The 23,642-nt window shown below is 39.8% G+C and overlaps 1 protein-coding gene and 1 pseudogene across 4 annotated transcripts in view; one reads left to right on the top strand and one right to left on the bottom strand.

Annotated features, from left to right (window-relative positions):
- The window catches only part of SYTL5 (synaptotagmin like 5), a 269,646-nt gene that overhangs the window by 89,280 nt on the left and 156,724 nt on the right, over positions 1-23,642 (top strand). For 3 of the 4 annotated variants that reach the window (XM_073901928.1, XM_025857705.2, XM_073901926.1), the window contains exon 2: positions 7,355-7,416. The exons of the other annotated variant lie outside the window; for it this stretch is intronic. The gene's annotated coding sequence lies outside the window, so the exon portion shown is untranslated. The remainder of the gene's footprint in view (positions 1-7,354; positions 7,417-23,642) is intronic. 4 annotated transcript variants of the gene reach the window in all.
- Positions 4,581-7,564, bottom strand: LOC112812928 (cytoskeleton-associated protein 2-like; annotated as a pseudogene).

Genomic DNA, 23,642 nt, shown 5'->3' with positions numbered 1-23,642 from the left:
ATGCAATCCTTGAAGTTCTTAATAGTTATTAATAGATTGATTTATTTGTGTAAGTATTTATTTACTTATTTGAGAGGAAAGGAGGGAGGGGCAGGGGAGAGGGGGAGAGAATCTTAGGCAGCTTCCACACTCAGTGCAGAGCCTGACTCGGGGCTCAGTCTCAGAACCCTGAGATTGTGACCTAAGTCAAAATCAAGAGTCGGATGCTTAACCGACTGAGCCACCCCAGACACCCCGTAACAGACTTATTTACAAAGGTACTCCTTTATAAGCACATTTATTAGTCTCATTCTCAGATGAAACACCTAACCTGTCTATGGTCATATATTTGATGGAGCGACCTAGAGTGAATGCCTGTTTGGAGACGTATAAGCGTGTTCTGTGTAAGTTCTGTCCCAAGTGGTTGACTCACAGGTACATACAATTCTTATAAACACTCTTGTGCTGTTTATGGTTAAAAATAGTTGTCACAGCAAGTGTTCTGGCAGCCTGTCCCCTTCCTGTGACTGTCAACATTTAACATTTTCTTCTGTTCATCGTCTGCTCAAGGGCCCCCCCTCTGTCGCCTCCTGGCCCATCATAGAGGGCTGCTCAGAGGTTGTCCCAGAGGCTTCAGCAATGGGATCAGAGGAGCCGGGCTGGCCAACCCATTTCACCACTTTCTGGCCATGTGACCTTGGACAGTCCTCTCTTCTCTCTGAGCAGCACTTTCCTCATGTGTGAAATGGGGACAATAAGAGTTCGTCCATCTTTGGATTTTCACAAAGATTAAGTTAATGTGTGCCTGTTAGCTGCTGCAGAACACAGTGCCCGGCACAGAGTGTGCCCTTAATGAGTAGCTGCCTGTCTCCCTTTCTGTAGACCAGATGCTTAGGGGTGCTTCCCCAAGTAGCCCCTGGGCCTGGCTCTCCCATGATGGCTGGACGCCTGGGCCTCTGGCTGTGAAACCACAGCCTTCTGAAACCTGTGGAGAGACAGGAGAGTGCCACGTAGAGGAAGAAGCCAGAGGTACACACCTGGGAACCAGCCAGGCCTCAGCCTGGTTTCCTCTCTGCTCCCCTCTGCCTGGTGACTCACCCTCTCTCTGCCTCCTTCCACTGTTTAAGCAGAAAGACCTGGCTTGGCTTTTAGCTAATTTGCAGAAGTATCCCAAGAATAATAGTATGGAGGTTGTATTTAGAGCTTGTTAGAATATGTGTTTTTATAAATCCAGGAAACCTTTCTTGACACATACTGCCCCTTCAAATATTTACAGAAACATTGTCAAAATGTCCACCCCACAAAATTTTTTTTCCAGAATTCATTACTCTCTATTTTAGTAATACAGTGATGGTCATCAGAGGGGGCTCAAGGAACTACCACAGGCAGCTGTGGCCTCTCTAGAAGGTTTTCTCTCTGCCAGCATCCTCTCCTGTTTGGCCAGGTACTTCCTGGCATTGGGCCCTCAGGTTGTGACAGTGGTCCTGGTAGGCCTTGGCTACCTGTGTGAACTTCTCTAGCTCCTTGGTACTTTGTTATAGAGAGCCATGAAGCCCTCCTAGCCTTAACCAAGTTCAGCTCTTACTCTCCTCTTCATGTGAGTTGGCAAGCGGGCCTCTCCCGAGGAAGTGCAGATGGAGATTCACCAGGTTCTGGTCTCCTAGAAGTGTAGTTTACTTGGGGGCACATCATCTTCCATGGCCATAAAATGTGGAGGTTGGACCAAATTACTTTAAAGGTCCGCTTGAGGTATATGTACAATTACCAGTCTATGAGCTTTTCCTAAGAAAAGTTCTGTACTAACAGTAAGTGGTGCACAGGAGACAGAACTTTCTTTAGGGTCTCCATTTTATATCGGAGGCCAGTTTGGCCCCAAGATGGTAATCAGCTCACCCAGCATCACAGTGAAGGAGAGAAGGAGAGAAGGAGAGCTTGTCTCTCCTACCTGTTGAGGTTCTTTCCTCTCTGATATCCTGAGAAATGGGCCTTGAGATGGAAAGTGTTTCATGTTCTCTGGGAACAAGCTGAACTCTTCAGTTCTGATCTTAGTGTCTCTTGGATCTAGGAAGACACTATCAACAACTCAGTTGTGTTTTATTTGGGAAATCTGATAGGTTAGGATAAAAAGACTGATTTCATACTTTTTTTGCTTTTTTATTTAAGTTCAGTTAGCCATCATATAGTACATCATTAATTTTTTATCTTTATACTTTGCAAACATAGGTCTTGTTCCACTGTATCTTATGTTGAACAATGCCATGCAAAGTTCTTCTCCGTTAACTTGTTCTCAAAATTCTGAGTCTGTCCACTGACCTGGTCTTAAAGGTGGTTATGTGATGATGTCAGAAGCCTGTACTCAAGAGCCTGTTCTTGGAAATACCTGTCGTCTTCCTGGGGATTCTCAGACAGTCCTTCTTTGTTGAAAACAAGATCCCTGTCCCATAGCTGGTTGTATGGTTTTGGGGGAACCATCAGAGTTAAACAAAAAACTACCCAGAGGAGACAGACATTTATGACTGTGGTTAACTTACGACTGATAATTTTCACAAGGGAAAACTTTTGTGGGGGGGGGGCATAAGAATAATGCAAATGAGGGTGAAATTACTTTCTTTTCCCCTGTGGTACGCAAAAGAAGATAATAAAGCCAATTAAAAAAACGAGTTTTGGACAAAAGGTCTACTAGCCTAATGATTAAGACTATTTTGGAAAAAGTCTGGAGCAGATTCTGAACATCTGTATTTTAATAAAATCTCTAGGGATAAGTTTTATATACATCCTCAGTTTGAAAGCACTGGCCTAGAAGATGCTAGTTGCAAATTAAAATAGTAAGATTATAGTCAAACATTTAAAAATAACTGAAACGATACTGATAACGCTGTAGTATTGTTGCCTTAATATCATCAGGGAAAGTACCAGCAGGACTCCAGTAAGTAGAAACAGTGGACAGTGAGAATACCGACAAATCTCTAGGAACTTCCTATATATGCTACAATTTCTAAAATATTTACATTAATAATGTTATCCCTATTCAAATTTAACCTGGAGAAAGTTGATCACCTCTTTTGAGATTTTTTTTCCCCACGCAACTCATAAACAGTAGTATATCAAATAAACCTCATAATTCTACTACCTCTCTTTTTACAAGGTGACAGAATTTTGTGACTTTCAGGGCCTTCCAGGAAATCTCAAGGAGAGATTTAAGTGCAAAATATCCTTTGAAGTATTATTTTATTTCATTTTTCATTTGGGATTCATTTTGGGGAAGAAAAAAAAAAACTGGCAGGACATTTGAGCACTTAAGACAGGATTATGGAAGCTTCAGAATGTGAAGGGTTGTAGCTTGGCTACCTGTTACTTAAAGTGGCAATGTAATAACCATTCAAAAGTTATGTATCTTCCATTATTTTTCTTTTCTTTTTTTATACAGATATATTTATTTATAAATATTAGGAACACAGTTTATAAAAGAATAAAACTCCTCTCTAGAGCATAAGACAACAGAACAAAGATAGGTGCTATTATACAAATGGAATGAGTGAACATAAGACTGTGATTTTCAAGCACATTTATATTACACACAGTTTTAAAACTCTCGAATCTTTGAAACTGTAGAATTGGTAGAGGATGTATTTAGGTTTTAGTTCGGAGACTTATAAAACAATTTTAGGGGTGATATTTAATGTGTGGGGAGAAGAAACTGTTTATATAACTATCATGTTTCAAGGGACATGACTTAACAGTAAAGTTTTTATTATATTTTTTATTAGTTATTTTAGAAATACTACCTAAATTAGAATGACATTATATATTCCTTCTCTAATTCCATTCTAATAGTCTACAACTATATCAAATGAAATGAGGAAAGTTAAAGTTTTAACATTTTAGACAGCCAAGTTACAAAAGGAACTAAAGAAAGAAACTCAGATTTAAAAGTTTCAAATACCCACTGCGTTTGGCACCTTTTCTTTTTTACTACAAAGTATTTCCTCTTAGAAATGGGGCATTTGGTTAATTATTGTTTGTGGTGACCTCAGCTACAATAAAAAAGAAGCCAACAGAGACCACAGACTCACTAGCATTGATGGAAAGTGATAGTGAAGAGCCAAAGCACAAGAGACCACAGCAGCCTGGGTAACAAGAATTGGGTGGAAAAGCAAGCTAAATCTTCCATGTCTTCACTTTTGAAAGGGGTCATCACATTATAATTATTGACTTTCCTACTGATCCAAAATTAAGGAAAGGCAAAAAAAAAAAAAAAGTATTCTGTCTGCTGCAGCATTACTTATATTTAATGACTAACAGTTTAAGACCATTAAAAGTGAACAAGCCAACATTATGATCAAACCTGTTTATAGTCAAGGAACATAGTAAACTACTTGACAAAATTTACCTTTCTTAGAAACTCCCTCTGCTGAGATTGACAAGGTAGGATTAGCTTTCTGCTGCACAGTAGGCAGTTCCTGCTATAACATAAACATCAGTAGAAGAGCTCACTGCCATGAATACTTAGGTACTTGGCCAACTCCTAAGAGACTTACAAAGCTACAACAAGCGAACAGAAGCCCCCAGGAACAACAGAAGCCCCATTCCTTATCATCACTTTATTTCTCTTGTGCTGTTCCAGCCTCTGAGTACATGGGGCATAGTGCTGCATTCGGACGGCATACAAAAGCATCGGTTTCACCTCCTAACTCTGTTAACTGCTCCAGTGATGACACGCATGGATAATGGTCTTTTAACATATCTGGCAATTTAGAAGTCTTCTCTTGAATACGTCGAGAACGTCTAACTGGTGTTAGAAACTTTAGGTCTTTAAATGTATCTGCGTTGTCAAACTGTATCTTCTTTTTTACACTTTGTAGGTATGGTGTAGTAGACACATTATATTTAATTAAGCAACTCCCCCTGGTTTCTGTACTGGGGGTTTTAACATCACTGGTTGGATCTTTTGTCATCTTCCTCTTTTTCACCATCTTGAAATACCACATTTCTAGGTTTCTTTTCCATTTCTGGTCTTCCTGACTCTAGATTAATACCTATATCTTTACTCTCGACTTCTTGGATGCATTCCTTAGTTGCACAAGCCTTAATATTTTCTCCATATTTCACTTTTTCTTGACTCTTTATTGTTAGAATATCTGCAATTGCATGTCGCATCTCTTCAATAGGCTGAGTCCCTGCCAGAATAGCTTTCTCATAGATTGTGATAATATTTTCAATAGGACTTGTGAGCGGTTCAGTACATGCAAGGCATATCCGATATTTTACAAGTTTTTTGGCATCTGGAATATTTTTAATCAGGTCATTCAGTATGACCAGTATTTCTTCTTTTGGGCACCCCTCATCAATCAGGTTTAGGCATTCTGAAAATGTCTTGTTTACTTTTTCAGTAAATAATCTTTGTTCGTTGTCTTCTACCATGGTCGTCCAGAAGGACCCAACTGAGTTTTCGTTTTGCCCTTCAGGCTCAGGCTGGGTAACCACTGAGCTAGGAGGCCTTTTCAGCACTTTTCTTTTGCCAGCTTTCCACTCACTCAGACGAGCTTTTCTCTCTTCTGCTGTTTCTTTGGGCTGAGCTGATCTTTCAAGAGTCGCTTTTGCTATAGTGTGTCTGCGAGGGTCAATGCTTTTTGTTTTGTTTTTTTTTAAAGATTTTATTTATTTGAGAGAGAGAGAATGAGAGATAGAGAGCACGAGAGGGAAGATGGTCAGAGGGAGAAGCAGACTCCCTGCTGAGCAGGGAGCCCGATGCGGGACTTGATCCCGGGACTCCAGGATCATGACCTGAGCCGAAGGCAGTCGCTTAACCAACTGAGCCACCCAGGCGCCCGGGTCAGTGCTTTTTGATTTCTGTATCAGTTTGGTGTTAGAAGATGAAGCAGGCCTGGCTACAGTTTCAGAGGTCAGGCTTCTTGACAGTGTCTTCTTTCTCTCTACATCCTGAGAACCGGTTTTGGCACTAGATGAAACCGTGTTTGATTGCAGTAATTCTTTCTCCTGAGGCCCTTTCTGGATTGTAACATTGGCAGTGGCTTGCCCGATGCCCCGTTTCACAGCGTCCTGAGCACTGTCGTGGTGACTTCTGATAGGAGGCCGCACCAGCTGTCTGTCCTGAGATGCAGTGTTCCCAAGTTTAGTGGTGGTCACCACGTTTGGGGCTCTATCACTTTTCACTGTCGCACTGCGAGTGTCTGTGGGTGGAGGCTCTGGGTCTTTAGGGACAGCAGGTGAAGGCTTCTTCATTGTTGCAGAACTCTCATCTCTGACTGGTAGGGGCTTTCTAAATGAATTAATCTTAGACTGAACAATTTGGCCACGGTAAGACCCAAGCACAAGCTTCTTGGACATGTTAGCATCTTGCTTTTGTTTCTCTGTGGATATTTGTTTCTTTTTATTGTTTTTGAGATGAAACACTTCGCTTAATGTCATATGTTGACTTTGAGGGTCATCTTTAGTTGGTACGGACTGTCCCATTTGATTATTATCCTCAAAATTATGTGTGTCAACTGCTATTGTTGAACTGGTTAATTCATTAGAAGGTCTTAAAGGAATACAATTTTTTCCCATTGTTATATGATTTTTGTTCCCAGGAGGTCTACTGACATTACCAGCCACTTTTTTTTATTTTTAATAATTTTTTATTGTTATGTTAATCACCATACATTGCATCATTAGTTTTTGATGCAGTGTTCCATGATTCATTGTTTGTGCATAACACCCAGTGCTCCATGCAGAACGTGCCCTCTTTAATACCCGTCACCAGGCTAACCCATCCCCCCACCCCCCTCCCCTCTAGAACCCTCAGTTTGTTTTTCAGAGTCCATCATCTCCCATGGTTTGTCTCCCCCTCCGATTTCCCCCCTTCATTCTTCCCCTCCTGCTATCTTTTTTTTTTTTCTTAACATATATTGCATTATTTGTTTCAGAGGTACAGATCTGTGATTCAACAGTCTTGCACAATTCACAGTGCTCACCATAGCACATACCCTCCCCAATGTCTATCACCCAGCCACCCCATCCCTCCCACCCCCCACCACTCCAGCAACCCTCAGTTTGTTTCCTGAGATTAAGAATTCCTCATATCAGTGAGGTCATATGATACATGTCTTTCTCTGATTGACTTATTTCGCTCAGCATAACACCCTCCAGTTCCATCCACGTCGTTGCAAATGGCAAGATCTCATTCCTTTTGATGGCTGCATAATATTCCATTGTGTATATATACCACATCTTCTTTAACCATTCATCTGTCGATGGACATCTTGGCTCTTTCTACAGTTTGGCTATTGTGGACATTGCTGCTATAAACCTTGGGGTGCACGTACCCCTTCGGATCCCTACATTTTTTACCAGCCATTTTTGTTTTAAATTTCAGAACTTTTGTCTCTTTGTGGACTTGGCCCTCAGAGTTCATCACTTTCTGGTCTCTACTACTGGGTATGTGATTTTCCTGTTTGTATGCCAAAAAAGTTTTTCTTTTTAACATATGTGCCTTGAGTTTTTGTCTTCTTTGCTCTCTGAATGCGGGCTGAGCCCTCTGGCTTGGGGGCAGCTGCAGGTCCTGGGGCACGGCTGGGGTGCTCATGGCTGCTACCCGACGGGGATGCGTCTCGGCTCCGGCAGCCCCGGAGTGTGCAAGCCCCATTATTTCTTTTATTTTAAAGAGAATAATCAGGGTCATGATGAAGTCAGAGCAAAAGTTAGAAAGTTTTTCTTTTGAAGTACAAAATCTCTGCTTTTTAGGGCAGATTACAAAGAAGGTAGTTCAGAGAAACAGATTTTGAACTTCTGACTTCCAGAACTGTAAGCAAATAAATGTATGTGTTTTTAAAGCCATGAAGGTTTTAGTAATTTGTTGGAGCCGTCATAAGAAACTCATACAGCTAAGGAGTCACCTTTTGCAACCTCTTAGTAAGAGCAGATCCATACTCTAACAAAACTTGGTCTTTCTTACTGAAAGCAAATCACATTCTCAGATTGAGTTAATATTCAATATAATATTTGATATTAAAGTAACTACAATCTCTTTTTGAGAATCTTATAAATAAACTTGTGAAAATTGAGTCGAGTTTGGAAAAATTTAGCACAAACTTGTGTTCCTTTTCAAATTCTATGTTTGCGACCTTTCTGCAGTTTTCTGTCCATGCTCACTTTTGTATTTCAACATCCTCATTCTGATTCCAGAATAAATTTTACTTTAGAACAGCAATACCTTATGGGCTATAATGCATCCAAAACAAAACAACTGAGATAGTAGATCAGAAAATTAAAACTAGAGAAACAGAGTCAACATCATTGCATTGGTGCTTTGGATTCACCTGAACCACCAAGAAAAGACATGCCTAGGCTTAAACTCTGCATGAGGTACACTTCTCTGGCAATGGAATTTACCTAGCTCTGGTAGGTTAATGTATTGGGAATTTCTATTTGACCTCTAAGATGATTAGAACATAATTTTCAGAACAAGATCAAATCATGATGTTCATACAAATATGAAATGAACGTGTTAAAAGGTTTTTGTTGCCTCATGAGAGAACCAGCAGATGCTATACCCATTTAAAAAGAAATACAAAGAACAGACACAAGAATACTTTTCAGTAGTATTGCCCAGAGTTTAGAGCCACATGCCCTAGGATGGAAGCTCTGTCCCAAAGGGTTGAGCCACAGGCCAAGGGCGCAGCTTCAAACCATAGAGGACTATTTTCAGGCCTTGAAACTTAATGGATCTTGCTGGTTGGATTGAGAGTAAATAACTTGTTTTCTAGTTTCACAAGTCCACAAATGGAGAGGAAATTTTCCCCAAGATAGATTGTTTCAGAATCTCACCCAAACCTGAATTAGGTAATGAGATTTTAGACTTTGAGTTGGTACTCTAATGGGTTGAGACTTTTGGGGTTGATGGGGTATTTTGAATGTGGGATGGACATGAATCTCTAGGGGCCAGAGGGTAGACTTTGGTAGGCTGGATATCCAGGTTTTAATCTATAAAATCGTGAATGTTACCTTATATGGCAAAAGAAATTTTACAAATATGATTAAGTGAAGGATTTTGAGATGGGGAGAATATCTCGGATTATATGGATGGGCCCCAAATGCAGTCACAATTGTCCTTATAAGAGGAAACTAGAGGGAGATTCAGTACAGAAGAAGAAGGCATGGTAACCACTGAAGCAAGATGCTAGGCTTTTGACTTCGAAGATGGTGGAAGGGGCCACAGACAAGGAATGCCTCCTTTAGGTGTTGGAAAAGGCAAACAAATTCTCCCCTAGAGACTGTGGAGAGTGTGTGACCCTGTCAACACCCAGAGTTTAGCCCAGTGAAAGTGATGTTAAACTTCTGACCTCCAGAACTGTAAGATAATAAATGTCTGTTGCTTTAAGCCACCAAGATTGTGGTAATTTTTTACAGAAGCCAAAGGAAACTAATACACCTCCCAAATAAACTATATCCATTCAAATCAGCGTCAGCTTCTAAGGGAACCCAAACTAAGACACTAGGGGAAGTTAAAGGATACAGCAGCTAGCTAATTTATCCCATCTCCCCTGAAGTCATCCCCCAGTACCTTCCTTTCACATGATTCATAGGATTATGTTTTGAGATGGGTTAACACTGCACAAGACCTGTAAGACTGAAAAGCAGCAAATAGGTTTTTCATAACACTTAAATTTGGTCAAAAATGAATCCCTTGGAATACTTTCACTCTCTGATGGAGTAACTGGTACCAGACTAGCCCTTCTGCCACAAACGACCATAAAACTGGACAAAATATATGAGCTGTTTTGGGGGCATTGTACAACAGGCAGCCCAGTGCTGTAATTCCAGAGAGAAAGGAAACCCACAAGGTAGCTCAACCATCCCTCCAGTTCTCTGCCTGGGGAAAACTTCCCACTGGCATATTTTGCTGGATTCAGGCAGAACAACAGTGAAACTGCTGGGCTGAGAAGGCAGGAATCAGAGTTTAGTCCATTTGAAGAAGCTGGAATTTTCAAGACTAGGCATCACAGAAGAAAGATCTATATAAAGGAGGGTCTTCAAAAGTCCATTTGGAGGTTCTCCAAGAGCTTTAGGCTGAGAACTGGGCTGCATGTTCACAGGGCTTCACTACCTAGGACTGGCCAGAGGGTACAGATTTGAGAAAGGACAGAGATATTACCAGTTGACCCATGCTGGGGGATGTTGGCGCTCCGAGCAATAAGAGTGAAGAGACCTGGATAATGCCTCACTAATATACTGGGCATCCAGCTGAGACACCAGAAGCCTTAGTGGTAAAGACCATGCCCTAAAGTAAAACCTATAATAGATCCACCCTTAAAAATCGTAAAACCCTACCCTTATAAGATATGGATAAGAGCAGAATTTGGAGTCTGATACCTTAAATTTAACCAGGCTTGGGAAGGACCTTAGGTTTTCTACATATCTGCCTTAACAAAGCATAAAACCAAACCTACTGAAATGCCTACTAGAACAAAAATCAACAATCTTCAGAGGAAGATAGCAGAACCCAGAATCTCCAAACATATCCACACTGTCTGGTGTACAATAAAAATTATTCAACATGCGAAGAAACAGGAAAATGTGATGTATAGTCAAGAAAAAAAAAAGAAGCCAAGATGCCCAGTTGTTGGACTTTTTAGACAGTGACTTTAAAGCAGTTATTCTTTGGTCAAAGAACTAAAGGAGAATATGTTCAAAGAATAAAAGGACATACAGTCTTAATGAATGAACAGGGAGAGAATTTCAGCAGGTAAATGGAAATTATAAATAACCAAATAAAAGCTTTAGAACGTAACTGGGAATTGGAATGACTCACTTTTTCCATATGCTCCCGTTTTTACACCCCAGAAACAACTATGTTAGCTTCTGCACATCTGCCTGCTGTTTGTCTCACTTGCATATTAAAATGCTTTTTAAATGCAAAAAAAAAAAACAAACCCTTTAGAACTTAAAATTATAATGACTAAAATAAAAACACACTACCTGGGCTCAACATCAGCTTGCAGGTGGCTGAAGAAAGAGAGTCAGTGAACTTGAAGACAGATCAATAGGAATTACCCAATCAGAAAAAAACAAAAAAACAAAAACGAAATCAAAAAACAAAAAACCAAAACAGATATCCTTGAGACTTTTTTTTAATGGTGTTGTATTGGCTTCTCCTGTATGACTCTTTGAACATAGGAAGTAATAACTTTCTTGGTGCTTAAAGTTAGACCCATCTTCTACTCAGTTCCCTGGGACCCCAAAGGGCCACTGCAGCTGAAAAGAAGCCTGCTATGAGCATATAAATGAATAATCATGTTGGGGAAATAATCTTCCAGAATTTTCAGTGACTCCAACTTAAGATATAGTATAGTACAAGCATTAAGAAGATTTCACTCTTTATCTAATGTTCAGCTGAGCAGCCACATCCTATTACACTTATCTTTTAAAAATCATCCATACAGAAAAATGAAAATAAAAATCATACGTATACAGTGTGGTGTCACGGTTAGAGACGTGGACTGTGGTGCTGGAGTGCTGGATTTAACTTCTAGCTCTACCATTTACTAATTGGGTAACTGTGGGCAAAATATCCAGTTTGCCCATCTGTAATATGGGGATAGTAATAGTTCCTACTTAATAAGTTTTGGAAGTTATGGGAAACGATAGATGTAAAGCACTTGGAATTGCGCCTGGGACTTATGTGTTAGTTGTTATCATTAAGTATATGTTTTTCTCAGATCCTTTGAGAATAGAACATCAAAAGAAACAGAATATTGAAAGAATGAATCACCTTTAAAACATTAATTTAAAAAGTATTTCATTTCAAAAATCTTCCTAAATGCGCTTAAGAGGATGAAACAGCTCTTACCTTTCCCCTGCTGATCAGCAGAGACATTCCTTTTTGAAAGTGGAGACACTGCCTGCTTCTTGGAATAGCTGTCCACCACAGATAAACATTACTCTGTGCTCCTGGGTGTGTTCGGTGTGTAAATAGATTGTGGGAACACGAGAGGCTGGTTTTTCAAGTTCCTGCTCCTAGTACTCCATGAGGGTCAAGTAGACCAGCGTTCTACAGTTGGTGTGTCTGAAAGAAAAGTGAGTCTACAAAATGTTCTAACCATCAGATTGAGGTAAGAATAATGTGTTTAGGGGTTTTTAGCGTGACCTCTCCTTTCTTGATTTTTGTATTTTTCTGTGTTAGGGGGTTGAGATTTGCTTGTCAGGAAATGAATGACTCCTTCCACCATTTGATATGAGATTTTACAATGAGAGGGGAGAGAGAGAGAGAGAGAGAGAGGAATATATACAGAAGGGACATTTTGGCTGTTGGGCTGCTATGTAAGTTTGATGGCTTGAGGAGGGAAATCTAAGCATCATCTTATTAGCACTTAATTTAATCTACAAATTGAAACATACTAGATCCTACTGAAAAATGAGTGTCTCCATGAGCAAATATATATCCTCGTGACATAAAGAAATCAGATTCACAGCAAAAGGACTGTCACTTTGCCAAAAACCTCTCACACCTCTCTATATGAGATAGCAGTCCTTTTGTTCTGAGTTTCTTTCCTTTGTTAGAAAACTCACATGTTTTATTGGCATTGTTGAATAACAGTCCTGTTCTTGATATGGTTAAATATCTACTGTGGTTATAAGTTGAGTAGAAAGATTGCCAAAGCCTGAAATCCCTGGAATAATTTCAACATGGATGTGATGTTTTTAAACACCATGAGGAGACGAGATACTGACTGTATATGAATATACACTAGAAAGATGCATCAGGTTTTTGAAAATTGCTCTTTAATATAGATTGTTTTAATTAGCAATACTATCTCCCTTAAGGGAGAAATGCATTTTGCAGTATAATATATCAAACTCTGTACTTGGAGAAAAAAGGAGTTATCTTTTTCCAGCATTCAAAATTGTGAGTAGCAAATATTACTCATATATGATAATGTTTTTAAAAATATACCTTAAATCTTAGCCTCCTTAAAGTGTCTTTTAAGCACAGGAATTTAGGGTTCAGGTGTCTTGTGTTTTTTTTTTTTTTTTTTTGCTTTATAATGAGTTGTTTATATGTTGTTTAGACAACAGCTTAAGCACAAGACTGTTATAATTTATACCCCATGACTTAAGTGCATGAAGACATTCAAATGGACTCTAGTGAAATACTTAAATCTATACACCCCTGAGTATGTACACACACACACACACACACACACACACACACACACACACACACACACCATACACCCCCCCACACACACACATTTACATATGGACAGCTAATACTGGGGAAACAGATAAGGGAGACGATGAGAAAATGTCTTTTTATTGCCAAATCATATTCCATGTGCTTATGATTTTCTGAAATTCTCTGCCAGCCTGAGTTTGGGAATTAGCTTTGTGTTGCTGTTCAGTTTATTCTAGTTCAATGATGTCTTTTAATAATTTTAGGGAATAAAATAATGTTTCTATCTCTTTGTGTCCCGGAGGCACATTTAGTGTATTTGTTGAAATTACTTTCTTACATTCATTTAGTATGTCAAGGAAATGCAACTTTAATGTGCAAAATGAGCTGTTTGTTTTACCTCACTGAGTTCCGTTATACAATGGCATATGTTATGACTGTTTTGCCAGCATAGGCAATAACTTAGCTTATCATCTTTGATACTTTCTATTTAGAATTTCTTTGTAACTATGTTTTTGTACATCCCATATGCTGCTCACTGTATGTGCTCTCACTCTCACGTGGTCACCTCCACACATATTTTCCCGCCCTTGGATGATTTCACAGATTCTGTAACTTCTCTCCAACTTGGTGCCGTTCCCAGCTCTGTCTTTTCTGTGGGTAGTGTCCTTGTTTCCTCTGATGTCTGCTCACCATGCTTTCTCAACATCTCCCATCGTGCCGAGTCCATAGACTCCTAATTCTCCTGAACACAGCAGTCATGAAAGAGGTGGTCCCGTTGCTTTGATCATTTGTAGAGCTGGTGACTCAAATGGCTCTCTTAAGTTCTGGAAGATCATCTGGAAGTCAGGCAGACACCTTAGAGTACAAAATCTGTTAAATACATAGTATTCTAGGATAGGAAATTTTCTCGATCCGGTTGCTCTCCCCTTTCAGCAAAACACATCTCTAAGAGGTACTTACTAAAATCTGCTCCTTCTTGACTTACTACCAATTTTCTCTCTTTTAACACCCCACTTTCTTTCAATTTCCCTGTGATATGGCATCTACTTTCATCACTTGATGGCCATTATATTTCCAAGGGTCACTTGTGGTGCTATTAGGAAATCTAATGACATTCATTCATTTATTTATCCATTCGATAAATATTCGGTGATAGCTACGCATCAGACACTGCTACAAAGTGAAGTTACAGTATGTAGCCCTTGGGTCTGCCTTTATGTGCCTCTAGTGAGGAAAGATGTTAATTTCCCTGAATAATTCATTTCGATTATGATATCTGCTCTGAAGGATACTTTTCCAAATCCTCATTCTGTTTGACTACTTTGCTCTTTGTGACATTCATGATCACTTCCTATTTCTTGAATTCTCCCTTTCTTATTATCTATGACTCTATATTATCTATTCAACTACTTTTCAACCACTTTCTCTCTTGTCTTCTTCCCTTCTCTTCTCTTTACTTGTTCATTCCTGCAAAGGTTTATTATTTGGCCCATAACCTATTACTTCTTTCTCCTTGCCTTTGATGTCTCAGCAACCCATAGTTTTAAATATCATAGTTAAAAATATCATTTTAAATAAGGCCTCTAAGATCTCCATTTCCAGGTTTTTCCATCTACTATGTGCTTTCCCACTTGTAGGTCCAAGTGTCACCTAGCATTCATCACAGTTGTAGCCAAACTGACTGTCTTGTTTCCTTTTTTTTTTTTAAGACTTTATTTATTTGACACAGAGAGAGAGTGCGTGCACAAGCAGGGGGAGCGGCAGGCAGGCAGAGGGAGAGGGAGAAGCAGACTCCCCGCTGAGCAGGGAGCCCGACGCAGGGCTCGATCCCAGGACCCTGAGATCATGACCTGAGCCGAAGGCAGACGCTTAACGACTGAGCCACCCAGGCGCCCCAAACTCACTGTCTTTTATGTCCTCTTCTTTCATCCATGTTTCTGCTAATGGTGTCGATGATCTCCTGGTTTCTCACCTTTGAAACCTTGGAGTCACTTTTGCTTTTGACTCTTCTTTTACTTCCAATGGCCAAACCATTACCAAGTCCTGTCACTCTTTTTGTGATAGTATGTCTAGAATCTATCCTTTCCCCTGCATCTTTTCTGTAATTTTTTTTCTTTTATACTTTATTTTCTCATCCTCTCCTCCCTCAGGCTCAGAGCCACCTAGAACTCAGGGTCTGAGTCAGAAGCCACCTCTACCAGAAAGCGAAACCTCATGCATATCTTGTTTTCCCGAACCTTGGGGACAGAATTATTTGTGCGATAGAAAGAACACAAGCTTCGGTAGCCAAAGATCCAGCTTTAAGTTAGGATCACGGAGGGAAATAATTTTAAACTGTGAAGCACTCTATAAATATTAAGTAAGATTTATTAGTAGAAGACTAAAGTTAGGGGCAGGGACCAAGGTTCTGGATCTTAAATATTGGGGCAGTACAGCGTAGGACTTGAGAGCCTGGTCTCTGCAGCCAGACTGCCTGAATTTGAATCCCAGCTCTACGACTTGACAGCTGTGGGAAATGGGGAAGCTTAGCTTCTCTGTTCCTGAGTTTCCTCTTCTGTAAAATGAGGATACTAATAATTTCTACTCAAAGAGGTGTTGTAGGATCAGAAGGGTTAATAGATGTACAATACTTAAAACCAGTGCCTGGCACATTGGAAGTGCCCACTAAGTGTGAAGTGGTGGCCAGGGCCAGTGTGGCAGCATGTGGGTCCAAGGTGGGAATGATTTATTAGAACGGAGTCACCATATGGGGATCAGGTGCTGCATCAGGGTTGGAAACAGAGTCAGAGAGTACACACCTAGACCCGGCTGAATCCCTCACGACGCAGATAAAAAATGATCCATCCGGGGTAGAATTGAGCAAACACACGCCGAGGAGTCATGCATATTCTGAGCAACCATTTGAGCTTCAAGGATGGGGATAATGGTCTTTCAGACACTTTGGAAGGGGGGCATTTAAGAAAAAGGAATGGTCAATAGTTTGCCCTTTAGAGTCATGAAATATGTCAGTATTTCATGGAATCAAAATATCAGTATCCAAATGTCCAAATGTTAAGAAAGCAGACTTAACTATCCTCTGTATTCTAGAAATTTCTTTCTATAATAAGCATAGGCTTATTGCAGAGTGCAAGGGGCCTTAGAAATTCTATTCCTCTCAACTGACAGGCTCACTGGCCAGAGTATGTATTTTTACTAACATAGTAGTAGTTCACTTTGGATGAGGGTTTTTCTTTTCCATGTTAAGAAAAGACAAATAATGTTACCTGGAACATTCCAAGAGTGGTTCTAAGTGCTTTAAAATATTTAAATCATTTAATCTTCCCACGACCCCCATGAGCTAGATCTCATCATTAGTCCATTTACATAAGAATAAATTTAGGATCAGGGCGCCTGGGTGGCTCAGTTGGTTAAGAATAAATTTAGGATCACTGAGGTTATGCCTAACTGATGGGTAATGGAGCCAGATTTCAAACCCAGGCAGCCCAGAACCAGAGCCCATATTCTCCACCACTGAGTCCTATCATCACACCACCTCGGTGCCCTGGCATTTAGTTATGGGCAGGCTCTGGAGTCTTGGGCAGCTGTTAAATGTTGCAGTTTGTTTTCCTTGACAAGTGGTATTAAATGTTTGATAGTTTTTCATAACATATAAAAATTACCAAAATAAGATTTTTAAATTTTTTTTAAAGATTTTATTCATTTGAGAGAGACAAGACAGGAGCAGGGGGAGCGGCAGGCAGAGGGAGAAGCAGACAGCCCGCTGAGCAGGAAGCCCTATTCAGGGCTCCATCCCAGGACCCTGGGATCATGACCTGAGCCGAAGGTAGACGCTTAACCAACTGAGCCACCCAGGCGCCTCTAAAATAAGATTTACACTAAGTTTTCCAGTATCTATGCAAGAGGAGTCTGATTTTTCTCATCCGTGATTCTGTATGTGAGCATCAAAGGCCTCGAATAGCGATCCGTTTCCTAGACAGCATATTATACCGTAAATCGGCAGCTGCTTTGCACTGTACCCCATCGTGGCTTCTGGCCACGGGGATTTTCTCTTGAATGTGTATTAGTTTCCATCTTTGTTTTTGCTGACATTGCAAAAGTTCAGGCTCAATGTTTCGAGTTGCCCTTTGATTTCTATTTCCTATTTTAACTACTTCTTGTTCATTTAAGTGTTCTCTCACCTTAGTGTTTTTCTATTTTTACTTTAAGCATCATCAGCTACAAAAATAATTGACTAGGTTTTTACTTCATTTTCTTCTTCACTGAATTAAAATATTAAAATCAGTCTTACCTCCACTGAACCCCTTAATAACCTTATTCCTTTCCAAGTAGGCATAATACCATTTGTAATTCTTGTTAGAGTTTCATTTAGCAGTTTCTAGTCCTTGTAACAGTTGACTTATCCCGGCTAATTTGATTTAATCTTTCTAATCAAATGCCAGAAGCACTCTGTTCCTACATTAGGAACACGTCCAAGTCATTTAGGGGTTTGTGGTTTATGTTAATAGACTTCAGTGGTATTTTCACTTTGGTGTTGTGTGGTCAGAAAATATTTCTGAAAGGGCATCAGGACTTGGAGGGGAATTAAGAAGATGTGTAACCAAGCAACTGTAAGAGGCACTTCATTTTCAAGCAAGTAAAATTTCCAAAACCGAACAGTATACTTTTTTTAACAAAGTCATTTAACATTGACAGTATTCTAAGAATGGAAGTGGTAGATCTTACCAGAAAATATAGTTGAGATGGGATGGCAGGTGTGTGTAGAGAAATCATACTTGGAATGTAGCCATCAAATAATGATGTTCCAGGATTCCAAAGTAGACTTTGAATCTGAACATACTTTTATCTGGGTCATAAAAAGTTCAGCAACAGCCCACTTGGTAAACACAGACCAAGAGAGGTCATAGCAAACGTATTTATTTACTTCACCTATCAGAGTATAGACAGATCCTTTAATAGATCCTCCCAAGAGCTATATATAGACAGCAACGATGTTTAGTCTCCTGGCATGAAATTACATTAAAATCAATATGTGATTAAAATTTTTGAAATTAATTTCATTTAAACCAATCGATATATCAAGGATATGTTTTCAAACAAGGCAGTAAGGAAGATGTGGCCCATATATACAATGAAATATTACTCAGCCATCAGAAAAGATGAATACCCAACTTTTACATCGACATGGATGGGACTGGAGGAGATTATGCTAAGTGAACTAAGTCAAGCAGAAAAAGTCAGTTATCATATGGTTTCACTTCTTTGTGGAACGTAAGGAACAGCATGGAGGACATTAGGAGAAGGAAGGGAAAAATGAAGGGGGGGTAATCGGAGGGGGGATGAACCATGAGAGACTATGGAGTCTGAGAAACAAACTGAGGGTTTTGGAGGGGAGGGGGGGTGGGAGGATGGGTCAGCCCGGTGATGGGTATTAAGGAGGGCACGTACTGCATGGAGCACTGGGTGTTACACAAAAACAATGAATCGTGGAACACTACATCAAAAACTAACGATGTATTGTATGGTGACTCAAAAATTCAATCATTTTTTTATTATTTTTTGAATTTTGTCAATAAAATATTTGTGGGCATTAGTTTTCTCTCTTGTTATATAAGTATCTACAAAATAGTCATGATTTTGCCTCTTGAACCAAAAAGCCTAACATATTCACTGGCTGGCCCTTAATAGAAAAATTGTTTCAACCCCTAGAGTAGACCATGGTGTAAGATCACCTTTGAGGAGCATGATTGTTGTTCATCTTACCCTCCATAGCTCTTTGCTGCATTTGGCAGACCATGGCATTGCTAATCAGAGTGAAAAATATACTAAGTATGAGGGGCAGCAAGCTGGCTGTATTTATGGATAATTCCTCCTCTAGAAGAGAGGTTTGGGCAGGTGAGAGTCAACTGCTGGTTTAGTTTAAAAACAGATCTTCCTGGGCTTGCAAGCTACTTGCCTGAGTAACATGAATAGCTTTCCACAAAGGACCTAGTGTCTTCTCAGCTAGGTCATGTCAACAAGACTTTGGAAGCAGGATTCCCTAGGAGTAATTTGCAATCCTCCAGAGAGCTTGGTTAATTGGGGTTGGATGCTAGTTAGCTGAATTTATAGGTAGAATATTGCATCTTCTTATACCAGTCTTCAAGCTCTTTAACACTTCAGAGGGTTTGTTCAGGGTTCTGAACTTGCAAGAGCTGTCTGACTGTGCATTTTACCTGTATGAAGACATTTCTGCTTAGCTCACTTTGACTCCTGTGAAAAGGATCTGCTAGAACATGCATGACTCTTCAAAATTCTCCAGGCTTCAAGTGGTCTCCTGCACGATAATCTCTATTGTAGAACTTCCTCTCAGATGTCCATTTTGAACTATTCTTTCCTTTGGTCTTGATCAGTTACTTCAAATCTCTTAACTGATGACTCATTTTCAGGCTGGCTGGCTATCTATCTATCTATCAATCATGCAAGAGGTTGTCTATTCTCAACACCCATCCCAAATAATCCTTGTTACCACAAGGTCCATAATTACTGGTCAGATTTTTAGCATGTTCCAGGGGGACAATTACAAAGTGTCACCTTGAAGGAATTGGATTATACACTAAAATAATTGCAAGACTTACTAATTTATATTATTAGAACCTAGGGTTTTAGGGCAAGGAATATGTGATATAACACTGGATTGGGCTGAATTTATTGAGATGGTACATTTTCCAAAGATTCTGGGTTTAATGTAGTACTTCATGTAGCTGGAGGTGTTTGTAACAGTTTACTTGATTGGTTAATTAAAAACTTAATGGTAGCCTACATAGACTCTAAGGGATATACTTGACTCCCAATTCATTAGACTCAACTGCCTTCCCTACTGTGTTGATTATCCTTTCTCAGTCTTCCATCAGCTCATTCATTCCTTTGTCCCTTCTTTAATCATTGTTCCTTATGCTCCTATCCCTGGACCTCTTTTGTTCTCCCTTGCCTAACTCTAGCCACCACGTGGGCACCAATGATTCCCAATTAAATGCTTCTAGTGTAGACTTCCCTGATAAACTCCAGTTCCATATTCCAGATGCCTTTCTGGACAGATTTGTTGATGTTTGCCTCATAAGCACTTGGACCTCAACATGTGCAAATTTCAGTTTTTTTCTCTCAACTGTTTTTGTCTTGTATTCTCTATCTCTGTCAATAGTATTACCATCAGCATTCCTAGGCTTTACTCCAGTCCTATTGAATCAGAATCTCCGGAGATGGACTCTCAGGAATCTGTTTTTGAACAAGCCCTGTGGGTGATTCTTAGGTACACTAAAATTTAAGACCCATTACAGTTCCCCATGCCAGAAACCTTGGAGTCACGCTCTCTCTCTTTATCACCCACATCTAGTTGGTAGCTGGATCTTATTGAGACCATTCCCAAATATCTGAAAAATGACCCTTAGGTCCTTTCCCACTACCACAGCTTTAGTTCCTAATCTCTCCCTCGCACCCCTGCAGGAGCCTCCGCATTGTCCACAGAGCCTCTGTCCTCTCTTTCATATAATCACTGAGTGCTGATGTCTTTCAAACCCCAAATCTAAAATAGAAAGCTGACAGTACTATTTCTTGGCTTAAAAGCATCCAACAGCTTGATGGCATGGGAGCAGTTTTCAGACTTGTTAAAGTCATGGAACTCTTTCTTCAAATAAAACCAGGCCAGGAAATCCAACTTATAGACCAGATAAAAGCAGAGCTCCTCTGTTTGAAGCAGGGGTCGGCGCCACAGCCTTGGCCACTCAACTTGCCTTGCTGTGTTTCCTAAGAAACCATTCCCAGAGGCACAGTTTAAAAAACACTCCATAAAATCCAGATGCTTTATTTGGATACCACATTTCTCCCTGGCTGGCACCCTCCTTTCTCTCACCTCTCCCCCAGCCCAGGGATTATTCACTATTCCCTGGACTAGTCATGTGTTCTTGTGACTTTTCCTATTTACTGTCTTCCCATCCTCAAATGGCCACTCTCCTCTTCCTAATTGTTCTTTGCTTTGTGTTCTCAAAGCCAAGTTGGCATTTATAAAATTGTTCTTTTGATGTTTATGTCTGTCTCCACTAGAAAATAGACAAGCTCCTTGGGACAGAGCTCATGCTTTCTTCCTCTGTGTATCCACTAGATCCAGCACAGTTTCTGACACATGTTTATTGCATGAACATTTATATATTCTGTCACCCATTCTATCTGTCCTTTGGTTTTATTGTTTTCCAGCCTGAACATACCTTAATGAATTAAACGTAACTTTAAAAAATAGCTTTATTAACCTCAGTAGCTTCATTAACCTATATGACTCTACTAGTGAAATATTTTTCTGTTCAACAGCCAAGCATGATAATCCATGGATATATGCATTGTATATCATGGCATATGAAGCTGAGCTAATATTGGTAGAATACATTTTTGACAGCAATGACATTTGCTGCATTTTTCAGTGATATTATATATAATATGTGTTCATTGTAGAAATATGGAGCTAAAGACAATTAAAAAGAAGAAATTAAAATACAGCCATAATGTAACTCCTCAGAGATAGACGTAATAGTTTGACTTACTTCCTTCCATCCTTTCTTCTGTGATACTTCGGTGTGTATGTATTTCCTTTGAAATTGGAACCATACTGTGTAAGTAGTTTCATATCCTGATTTTTTTCATTTCATATTAAGAGCCTTCCAGCATGTCATCATATATGAGAATCTTAATATTGTTAAAAATCTTATTAATAAAAACTGTGGACTTTCTAAGGAATTTCCAAGAAGTTTGCAAATTCTTAGCAGAAAGTCTGGGAAGCTAGAGAGAAACCTGTGGGTATTTTGTGAATCAAAAAGAAAGGAGTAACGTTTTGACTGATCTCTCTTAATGACATACTGCTTAACTTCAACGTAAAAGCAGAATGAGTGGAAGGGTCTCAAATGTTTTGACCATCTATTAAGTGCTATTGTGCTTTACGTGCATTTCACATTTTATACACATTTTAATACATTTATATACATTTTATATATACTTTATATACATTAATTCATTTGAATATTCCCAACAAACCAAGGAAGTGGGCATTAATATTCCCGTTTTACAGATGAATAAAGTGAAATGTGCAAGCTTAGAGTGACCTGTCCAAGTTACTCTCTCAGGGAGGAGAATTTTAATTCCATTTGGTTCTGAAGCTTCACACTTTCTCTAACACCAACTCTGAGATGGTACACTGAGCTTGCATTTGATTCCAAGGGCTTTGTATTAGCAGTGCTTACCTGTGGAGTATGAACTTTTGGGTAACCTTAGTTTATGAACCCCTGAAATTACCTCTCTTTGTTAAAACATACGTATACTTTTTTAAGGTAGAGGACTTCCTCTACCTTAAAGGAAGAAGACTTCCGCAAGTCTTGCAGAAACCCTTTGAGGAGACTTTTGTTTTACTTGCTAGGTTCTGCATCAAGAACATTATATTTTCTTGCTCTATTACCCTTTCATGTGTCCCTGGAACCCATGGCATCCGTTTTCTCTGGATACCCACCAGTACCCTTGATACTGTCTGTTTATAGGAGAGTCTCAAATAATTTCCACATCTGCCCATGTGCTACCATGTCACTGATTTGTGTGTCTGTGTGTGTAAAATAATAATAACTCTTGCATGCTTATCTCTTAACCGCTGAGCATTTCAAACCCTGTTTGCTTCTCTTTACGTAGCTAAAAGTGCCTCTCCTTTTACTGATCCAGTACAGTAAATTAGGAAATCATGGTGCATGTGCAGTTTCTCTATTCCTATCAAAGAGCTCAAAGAATGCATGACCCTTGATCTGCAAACCACCTGGTAACCACAATCTTACATATTAGGAAGTGACATATGGTAAATTTGAGAGGGCTACAAATTCTTCCTTACTCCCATTCCACTGGAATCGAATTCACCTCCTTTAATCTGGGATGACTTTAGCAATTTGCTTGACAAATAAAACGTGGTAGAAGTAATGTTCTGGGACTTCCAAAGGTAAGCCTTAAGATGTCTTGCAGCTTCTGCTTGGGCCTTCACAATGCTTGGTCTGGGGGAAGACAGCTGCCATGTAAAAAGTCTAACTACCCTGAGACCGCCACGAAGGAGGAATCACATATAGGTGTTGTGGTCAACAGCTCCAGCGATGGTCCCAGCCAGCAGCTGACATCAAGTGCCAGACACGTGAGTGTGTTATCCTTACCATCCCACCTAGTCCGGCCTTCAGATGACTTCGGTCCCAGCTGCCACCTGATAGCAGTCTCATAAGAAACGCCAAAATGAGTGCCTCCCAGTTAAGCCCAGTCAACCCATGAAACTATAAAAGATAGTGATAAATTTTTGTTTTAAGTCACTAAAAGTTGGGGTGGTTTGTTACTGAGGAACAGGTAACTGAAACATGAAGGAATGAATGCTTCTGTTGTATTTGGAGCCAATAAGAAGATGGCATCCATGGTAAGGAGGCCACCATAATGTCATGTACAGTGGTTTCAG

Source organism: Callorhinus ursinus, unplaced genomic scaffold (genome assembly GCF_003265705.2).
Source record: "Callorhinus ursinus isolate GAN/ISIS: 27379988/994484 unplaced genomic scaffold, GSC_fseal_2.0 scaffold16, whole genome shotgun sequence".
NCBI classification, from domain to species: Eukaryota; Metazoa; Chordata; class Mammalia; order Carnivora; family Otariidae; genus Callorhinus; species Callorhinus ursinus.
The sequence above is the reverse complement of the archived record's forward strand: the minus strand, read 5'-3'. Positions and strand labels throughout refer to the sequence as shown.